This window comes from Pithys albifrons, chromosome 1 (genome assembly GCF_047495875.1).
Source record: "Pithys albifrons albifrons isolate INPA30051 chromosome 1, PitAlb_v1, whole genome shotgun sequence".
Taxonomy (NCBI): Eukaryota; Metazoa; Chordata; class Aves; order Passeriformes; family Thamnophilidae; genus Pithys; species Pithys albifrons.
In genome coordinates, this window is record NC_092458.1 from 118,802,102 (window position 1) to 118,812,466 (window position 10,365).

The following is a 10,365-nucleotide window of genomic DNA, read 5'->3' on the forward strand; positions in this document are numbered from 1 at the left end:
CAGTCTATACTGCCCAGATCCTTTGGTGTTGAATAACCCTGGTGGAAAATACCTGTGTTTCTGGCAAAGGGTTAAGAGAGCAGCCAGAGATCAGGTACTGCTGGGTCCGAGAGTCCTGGACCTCACCTGGGAGGTTGGCCCTCATATCAGGGCTCTCTCAAGAGAAAGCCCTCACTGATGGAGCTCTTCACTGCAGAAGGCAGCAGACCAAAAACTTACAGGGCACAATGCAAAGCCAGTCATCTCTTCCCCTGTGTGTTTGCTTGAGGGAGTGGATGGGTGCATTGTTTATCTTGTTGGGAGGAGCCTTTTCCTTTTGAGTCTTGGGTAAAAAGGAATTGTATTGTGTATGTTTACTGAAAGTCTGATGTGTTCTCTGAGACATGAAGATAGGACACATCCTTATAAATCAGGGTGGAGAAGAATTGAAATCAGAGAGAAACAGTCTGGGAGAGCTGCAGAGACTGTGTATGTGTTATGTGTGCACTCAGCCAGTAAGGGGAATGACACTGACACAGTTCCAAGGGAAGGTCATTTTGTAGACCATAAATCTCAAACACTTAGCATTTGAGTAATTCGTCTTTGTTAACTCTTTTTTACAAGAAGTTCAGCAACTATCAGAAAATTTTGAAATTCTCATTTATTAATGCATCTCTGCAGCTGTTCATGGCTAGTGATTTAAAGTTTGATTCAGCCAAACACAGCGTGACTGGCCTGAGCCTTAGCAGGGTTGCCAGTGCCTGTGGTGGCTGTGTGACTGAGGGTTGGGGAGTGCAGGTTAATGGTATGGACATATGCAGTGTGAATGCTCAGGTGTGAACACTCCCTTTTCCTGGGAACAGCCAGGCACCAGCAGCAGGCAGAGCAGGAGGAAAGCCTTCTGGAAGGGAGCAGACCTTTGCCATGGGCTTACACCCAACCCCATGCCTTTACTTTTGTGCTCTCTCAGGGACACAGACTTGTTCTTTGAGGTGGTGGAGGTGGAGACATTTTGCTGCTTTGGCTCTTCCAGGTAGTTTTGGACTCACCAGGTTTTACTGAACACCAGACATGGCTCATGAGGCAAGTTCTCCAAAGTTCGTCTACTCAAAGGAGAGAGTTTTCTATAATTGATCACAATGTAATCAGTGCTTTGAAGTTTTTCCTATTCAGTAACTCCCTTCAAGATCCTAATTCATCTTAATACCTATTGCCATTCTAATTACTTTGTGAGCCCACAGCAAAGAACAGACATGTCATTCTCTTCTGGATCAGCTACATGAAAATATTAGAAAAACTGACCAGACAGAGCATTTAGTTAAATTCCAGCTCTGCCACTAACTTGAACTGTGGCCTTGGCAAGTCATTTCACTTTGCCCTGGGATGTTTTATTCATATGGAAAATGGAAATAGCAAACTGATGCATATTGAAGTTCTATTCTAGCCCCAATTAAGATAAACCCGGGCTTTGAAAAATGCTTTGAAAAATTCTTGTTAATCACACAGACAAAATCTATTGTGTTGTTTGAACAAGTAAAGTAAATGGAGGAAAATAACTGCAGCCTTCTCAACAATTGAGAAGCAAGTTCTGTAGGCCCATGTTTATAACTTGCATCCTGATCTCAGCATGCTTTCCACCACTGCCTGTTTCCATCAGAGCACTAGACTGCTTCATTCAGAAAGCCCAGGTCCACTAGATGTCAGAGAGGGGATTTAGAAGTTTAGTTTACAGTCCAAGAGCTCCTTCCCAAGCTAACGGGCACTATATACGAGTCCTTACTTCCTAACTAGGAGGATGAATGACCGCTTTCCAATTGTCAGGCTTGACTCCCTCCATTTCCAAGACCAGGGGGCTGGAGACATCTAATGGCAACTGTCTGTATAGCAAATCATCCTCTCCCACTGCAGCAGGCTGTACTGTAACACACCAGTTCCAATATTTAAGTCTTCCAGTACCTCAGAAACAGATATGCACAAGACCAGTGAATGACAACAGTTGTGTGGATGTACAACACCATGGTTACAACACTATGATTATATGTAGATAACTCCAGGACAGAAATTGGACAGTGTTCAGTGAACATATTCAAAATTTGTTCAGGTGATGGTCCATCTTTGCTCTGCTCTCCTCTTCCTTGAAGGGTGGAAGGAGGATTTAAGACAGAAGAGGTGCATGAACAGATTACTATAGTACTGTTGATGGTGTCATCACACTGCAAAAATACCACACTAAAAAAACAGTTGGTCTCTCATGGAGAAGAAGAACTGCCTGAAATTCAACAAAGGCAAGTGCAGGGTCCTACACCTGGGAAAGGACAACTTCAGACACCAGGACAGATGGGCCAACCTGTTAGAAAGGAGCTCTATGAAGAAGGATCTGGGGTCCTGCTGGGCTACAAGATGCCCATGAGCGAGCAGGGTGTCCTTGTGGCCAAGAAGGCCAATGGGATCCTGGGGTACTTTTGGAACAGCATGTCTCGGTTTGAGGCGAAAAAACCAAAATGTTTTACCCACAAGCAGGGGAGGGGCCTCCTCCACAATAATCACACCACTCTTTATCAAATTTAAGAAAAGGAATTTTAATACAAGAAGGATAACTGCTATATATATATATATATATGTAAACAGACTAGTACAACCCACTTCCCCAACACCACAAGAGAGGAAAAAAAAACAAACCAAAAGAAACAAAACAACAAAACCCAGCAGGTTTTTTTCTCCGGGAGAAAAGGTTATACTTAAGTGTCCTTGTCACAGCCCGGCTAGCTCAGTCGGTAGAGCATGGGACTCTTAATCCCAGGGTCGTGGGTTCGAGCCCCACGTTGGGCGCCAAGAAATGTCTCGGTTTGAGGCAAAAAAAACCAAAATGTTTTACCCACAAGCAGGGGAGGGGCCTCCTCCACAATAATCACACCACTCTTTATCAAATTTAAGAAAAGGAATTTTAATACAAGGATAACTGCTATATATATATATATATGTAAACAGACTAGTACAACCCACTTCCCCAACACCACAAGAGAGGAAAAAAAAAACAAACCAAAAGAAACAAAACAACAACAAAACCCAGCAGGGTTTTTTTTTTTTTTTTTTCAAATTTAAGAAAAGGAATTTTAATACAAGAAGGATAACTGCTATATATATATATATATGTAAACAGACTAGTACAACCCACTTCCCCAACACCACAAGAGAGGAAAAAAAAACAAACCAAAAGAAACAAAACAACAACAAAACCCAGCAGGTTTTTTTTCTCCGGGAGAAAAGGTTATACTTAAGTGTCCTTGTCACAGCCCGGCTGGCTGCAGAGTGAGTTTCAGTCCCTCTCCAGCGAAACAGACGAGCAGTGGGCTTTCAGATGGACTCAGTCTCTTCCCCCTGTGTTCCCCGTCCAAGAAGCAGAAAAGGTACGAGCAACCAGCAGCAAATCCAAGGCAGGTAGCAACAGCAGCGCGGCACGAAAAGTAGTCCGAGGTGGGCAGCGGCAAGACAGCCAGGAAAAAACCCCAGCAGTAACCAGCAGAGCAGCCTGCCTCCTTCGAGCCCCCACTCCCCCGTTCTGCCGAGCCAAGACTCCCGAGAAATCCAAAAAAAAAGAAACCAAAAGAGACAAACCTGCCCCCACCCCAGCCATCAACAGTTAACTACTTCTTTTGTTAACTGCTGGCCTGGGCAGTTAAGTGGCAGGGGAGAGAATTTACATAATAATCCCAAACTACAACACAGCATTGCTACTAAGTCAAGGGAGGCGATTCTGCCCTTCTCGAAGATGATCAAGAGACTGGAGCACCTCACTAATGAGGAAAGGCTGAGCAAGCTGGGCCTGTTCAGTCTTGAGAAGAGATGACTGAGAGTGGAACCCATCAATGTCTATAAGAATCTGAAGGCAGGTGTCAGATGATGGAGCAGGCTTTTCTTGGTGTCACTGAGTGCTAAGACAAGAGGCAATGGGCAGAAATTGATGCACAGAAAGTTTCACCTGGACATAAGGATGAATTTCTTTACTGTGTAGATGCCTGTGCAGTGAAACAGGTTGCCCAGAGAGGTTGTGGAGTCTCCCTCATCGGAGGTATTGTAGAATCGTCTGGATGCAATCCTGTGCCATGTGCTTTGGGATGACCTTGCTTGAGCAGGGAGGTTGGACCAGATGACCCACTGTGGTCCCTTCAAACCTTAACCACTATATGATTCTGTGATTTCCAGTCATGCTGCAAGTTCTCAGCTCTCCTCTGGAGATGGCCCCTTGCTAACAGAGGTGGGACAGGAGTTGGGACAGGGCACTGCACCACCTGGGTCTGATTGAGACACTGGCCACTTTTACTGCAACATTCATAGGACCAGAAAAGTGATATCCTGTGTTTTCCCCAATAGTGTTGAGAGACTCACTGCAGACATTGACAGGTGAGTTGTGAAGAATCTCATGCAACACTGGAAACTATTCCCATCAGTCCCTTCCCCTCCCAGGGCTGCCCTCACCTCAGAGGCTCCAGTAGGGACAAAGATGACTCAACTACATCCATGAAAGAGTCAAAGACTTAAACTGATTATCACAGTGGAAAGCTTTGGGTAGTTACTTCATAAGCCACTGCAGCAGGAGTCACCAAGGATTGCCTGTCAGCCTCCCAAGTAAGTAGTGTCCTAGGGTACTGTATGATATGCCACTGAATGGTGGAGAAACAACATCCAAGAGAAGATGTAGACTACAACAAAATTTAAAAAAACAATCCAAAACAACCCATGAACTAAACCTTGATGTTTCTAAACTACAGCTAAGACTACTATAATCCCAGTCTGGCCGAAGTGTCCATCCATGCCATCCACCAAGAGTGGCTGAGTGGGTCCCCGGAAGGAGAGTGGGAGGGCAGCATCCCTGCTTGGTGGAAGGTCACCCTCAGCCTTTTCTCACCAGCTGTGCTCCTCAGACTGCTGTGAGGTATTGCCCTTTGCCTCCCTATGCATGTAACAGTGTTGTCCTTGCTGGCTGAGAACACAAGGACTATATACGTGGTTTCTTCCAGAAAAGGCATTTTAAAGAGTTGTAACTGTCACAGGAGGCTGTGAGAGTCAAATAACCACTGCCCAGTACATCTGGATTAGCAGTGGACTTACAGCCCAACAATTCCTGTCACCTTCACACAGTCTGTTCCTCCAAGACTGATCAGAAACTAAGTGGCAAAACAATAGTGTGATTTTACCTTTTGCCATGATTTACCATTGGTTAAATTTTATTTCTGATATCCAATTGCATGCTACCTTCAGAGAGTTTCATGGCTTGTCCAAGTCCCATTTAATTCAGTGGTTTTGTGTCGGCTTCACCCTACTTGGGCTGTGAATGTGTCCTTTAATAGGTGCAGCTGTAAAAACATATTACCTGTTTTTCTGTAGGCCTGTTTTTTTTCTATTAAAAATAAAAAAGCATATTTGCAGAGGAATGAAACTTCAGATCAAAGGAAACAATTTTCCATTTCAAGTTGAATTTGAGGAATAGATATGACTTTTTTTAAAAAAAAAGATGAGGGAATGTTGAAATTTTGACATGTCCAAGCCATCTTTATATTTCTCTTGGAGCAGCCTTTGGTCCATGATGGCTCAAAGGATAAAGTACAATCCCAGAGTGTGGGATGCTTTGGTATATCACAAGCCTTATCTGCTTATTTTCAGATAATAATTATAAGCAGGGTCTTCTCCTTGCCAGGTGCAACTCTTAACCACCAAGTGGTCCAGAGGGATGTGCTCTCCTTGTCCTGACAGAGCTATGGTGCTCAGCAGAAAGAAACACTTGAATATCCATTTTAACTGCAGGAAAAACCCCTCCAGTAACTAACTTTATAAGACAGTGCTGAAAACACTCACTTGTTGGTCTGAGTGCTGGAGACCTCAGACATGGACTGGGTACCCTGTAGGCCACTGATGGGTAGTGCTCATGGGGTTTGAATCAGGAGACAGTCAGACAAATGTCTTTCTGCAGTGCGGATGATCAGACCATGCTGGAGACACAAGAACAGCCTTTCCTCAACAGCTTTTTGAACAGTGTCTAAGCTAATGGCTGAGACTTATGATCCAGTATTTTGTTTTTAATCTCTCCCGTTGTTATTTAAAACACCCCAAAAGTACCTTTTGTTCTCTAAAAGAATGACTAGGTCAATCTCAAGTATTTTTCCTTCAGTTTTTGAGCTCTAACACTGCACTGAAAAAGTGATATTTATTGCAAGCCAAGTCCCACATTTTCCTTCTAAGAGGTGTGCACTGTGCTTCAATACTAGGCTGTCAAACTCCATCGGACCCTACCACCCTCTGCTTGCCTCCTATTGATTTTGGTGCTGAGACCTGCTGTTGAAAACTGATAGGCTTGATTGGGTGCTAGCTTGGGTCTTGAGGCAATTCAAGGGTAAAATGGTCTAATGTGACAATATGTGAGAACTCAGCATCCAGGGTATTACCCTTCTTGAATATCTGACAGTGTCATGAAACTTGCCTTTAGTCTATCACAGCAGCTGACACAGTATCTCAATACACACACAACTACCTTATCTGTAGCTTGCAGTAGACTTAATGTCCATAAAGATTTCAGAAAGAAAAAACAAGGCAGTGTCTCTGAAAAACGATAGATAATAGCTGATTCAACCAGGCTTCAGTAGTGGAGAAAGATGGATAGCAGTGGGATGAAAAGAGGTTCTGATATTTTCTTGGGCAGGAGTCCTTTTGATCTTAAGTACATCCTGAGATTTTGGGTAGTTTTCTTAATCTTAAAATGATTAAAATACCCCCCAAACCCTTTTAGAAACAGGCTATCCCAGTCTGTACATTACTTCACACACCTAGGCACTGGACAGTGATGTTATGCTTTCAGGAAGCAGCAAGTTTGTTAGTGTGCAGCCTCCAGCCAAAGGGCTGGATTCATGAATGCAGTATCAGCCATGGAAATGTTCCACTCTGCCCCTCCCCAGCTTCTGACTCAATCTGTTGAAACAAAAAATGAATCATCATTGGATTTTGCAGCCTTTGATGTTCCTCTGCAGATCAATACATCTTGGACATGCTGATGGTCCCTAATTTGCATGAACTGCACAAGAATTGCACAAATTTGAACTGAGATTGTGAGCGACTGTTTTGGGTTTTGTTTCTAATAAGAAGCTGCTACCAAAGAAGAGATGAGAGGCAGTCTCTGAAGCAAGGGAAGGTAAGTGTGCAGTGAAAAACAGTCAGATCTGACTTTGCTCCCACACAGCAGCACCACTTCAAACTTTCCCTTGCCCTGGAGAACCAGGACAAATTTCCCTTTTGACAGATGCTTGGTGTTCATTAACAGTGTTTGCTCTGCCTGACACACATTTAAAAGCTCTAGAGCCCTACCACATTAACTCAACATTGTCATATTCAGCAAAACATTTAAGCAGTTATTCAGCTTGGAGCACCTGAGTAGTCCCACTGTCAACAACAGAACTTCTCAATTGCTCCAATTTATGCATATGCTGAAGTACCTTGCTAAATCAGGGCTTCCAACCCTAAGAGCCTGCTGAACCAGAGTGATCATTCCAGTCTTCACCCCTAGAGCCTCAGAAACACCCCTGGCACACAATGTACAAAACTAATTTTAGTTAATTGGATAAAATTGTGTATGTACACTCGGTGACTGCTGAGGGTTTTGAAAACTAATTATGCTGGTGTCACCCTGCATACCTATTTCTATGATTAGTCACATCCACCTATAGGAAACATGGCACTGTCATCAGATATGCTCTGTGATCTGTCCTAAAGGCTGGCACATCTCCAGCTCTGGGTGGGTTTCCTCCACAGTTGTCACACAGTGTGGTACAGCTACCTGTGATAACTGTTGAGCAGACAGACATCTTTTGTGCTGCCATGTGTTTCACTACATACCCCTTTCAAAGTCTAATAATTTCCGCCAGACAAGAATACTATCAGCCTGGCATCAGATAAGTTTTCAGGAGAGAGCTGTACCCTGCATTGCTGGTTTTATCTAATACTTTTCCATCTCTGGTCTACTGCTTATAATTTTCCCTGCATAAACTGACTTGCCATCACAGATGCTTGAACAGGAAAAAGTAAGATGCTGACACACCCTCAGAGCCCTTTCATCTGACATAAACCACCCATTGTTAAAACAAGGTAAGCAGAGGGGAAAACATTTTGGCAATTAGAAACAGAATTTCAGTTTACCAATCTCCTGATCTCCTCGTGCCCTGACAAGAAGTAATGCTTTGGTCACCCACATGCTGACACAAGACAACATTTTGAAACTGGAGATGGAATGAAGTTTGAGATTAAACTTTTTTGTTTCAGGAGTGGAGAAACTGCTGCACTTACCTAAATGAAAACTTTAAATAGAAACAGAGCTGTGAACAGCACAGGTGGCATCAGATGTATCATCATCTGTTTTCTCACATGGAAGAACAGCTTGACAAAAGTGTTTGTTTCCCCTTCTCTTTGCTCCTTTCTTTAGATAAGTTTAGTGCCACATGGCTTGGTCGTTGCTTTTGATGGAGCCACCAGCACCTCCCTAGGCAGGTTGCAGCAGTCCTAGTGCACACTACATCCACAGACATGCCCAGAGGCCTCCCACTGCACAGCTGGCAGGGTGAAATTGTCCCCAGACATTTGAAAAGTAAGCAGAGAACATCCCCTGCAGATGACATTGGTAGCAAATCTCAGGAGCTAACTGGGCATTTCTGAAACTCTCAGAGCCTGATGGGCTGGGTGCAGGCAAGGGAGGGCAGGAACAGACTGTTCAACTGCACATTTGGCAGACTCATGCCCACATGCAGTTTGTATTTTCCACATTGCCTTAGTTCAAAGGAGCATTAATACTTGTGTTGCTAATGAGATAAAGTGGCCAACTGCCTGCTGAGCTGGCTTTGGGAACGAGCATGGCTCTTACCACTCCAACTGCCTTGGCACAGACAGCCCCATGCAGAGGTTTGCTGCTCCTCTGCCCCTTGTCCTCACCCATTGGTGTACCTGAAGCAAGTGGTGCTTTCCCTCTGTCACACTATTATGTGCCACAGCACAAATTCTGCAGGCACCTAGAAACACACAAGATACCCCACAGAGGAAAGTCAGTAGGTTCCTGAGAACAAAGTTGTTCCTGGTCACGTCTGCATGACCAAGACTCAGACTCCTGTAGTCTGGGAAAAACAAGCACCTGTTCCTATCTGTCAAATAAAAGTGCACTAAACCCTCACCCTGCTATATGTGTTAATCATGCTTTGATGATTGTCTCTAAAATTAAATTTAATAACACATAAAATGTTTCAAGAGTTTCCTTGGCTGCAGACTTTATAGAAGGTGCTATCTAGACATGATGGAAAAAATATATAAAAATTATATTAGGTAACCTCTGGGAGAAATAACACTTGGATTTGTTAATTTTGGACAACATCTAAATTCTTCTGCTGGCACGGTTTTAAACTATATTCCTATAATGCATCTCCTCATACTTTTACAGCAGCAATAAGAAAATTGGCTGAAAAATGGTAATGCCCCTTTTGGGTCCTAATATGTCTTTTGAGACTAATTTGTTTAGTTTAATGAAAAAATAAAGTTATCATGGCCATGTTACAGCCCCAGTAACAATATCCTGTGTTGGGATAATTATGGCAGGGGTAGACAGAGTGCCCATGGCAGGGCAGAACCACAACAGCCCTCAGCAACCTGTCACTCTTCCCAGCTTCTCCACATTTAGTACAAAATAAACATGCAAACAAGGCAGAGGCCAGTCCTGAGGACCTCCCCACATGGCCTGAGGGTACTGGTTAACCATGGCAGATGTGCAGGCTGATACCTGAGAGATCAGCACATCCACAGGTGTCTGATGGAATCATGGACTAATACAATCACAGGATGTTTTGGGTTGAAAGGGAGCTTAAAGATCATGTAGTTCCAAACCCCCTGTCATGGACAGGGATGACATTCACTGTATCAGGTTGCCCCATCCAACCTGATTGATCCCACCTCCTTAATTCTTGCCACACTGGAAAACCCAAGGATGAATAAGGACTATTTTGCAGAAGCTTACAGCCACCAGAAAAGAGATTTAAGGCTAGAATCTGAGAGGTTAAATGAATAGTTGAGTTGGAATTTCTTCAAAGCATGACATAGGCAACAGAGAAAGTAGAGGTGTTCAGATGAAAGTAAACAAATACTTTTTGTTTCTTAATCATTATATGTTTACCAGACGTTGGACAACTGGATTGACCCTTTAAAGTCATCACATTTGTCTGAAGTTGTGGTTTGATTACAGCCTAGACACAAATTATAAGCTGACTTTCCAGAGGCCATTTAGGTTCAGTATTTCATGTAGGTGTTCCATGAAGAGTGATATGTCAGTGTATATTGTATATTGATCATTTTGGTATTCAGAAAGTA

The 10,365-nt window shown here is 43.4% G+C and overlaps 1 non-coding gene across 1 annotated transcript; it reads left to right on the plus strand.

Moving 5' to 3' along the window:
• The first annotated feature begins 2,735 nt into the window (after nucleotides 1-2,735).
• On the plus strand, nucleotides 2,736-2,808 carry TRNAK-CUU (transfer RNA lysine (anticodon CUU)). Its single transcript has one exon. It is a non-coding gene; the product is annotated as a tRNA-Lys (tRNA).
• The last annotated feature ends 7,557 nt before the right edge of the window (nucleotides 2,809-10,365 follow it).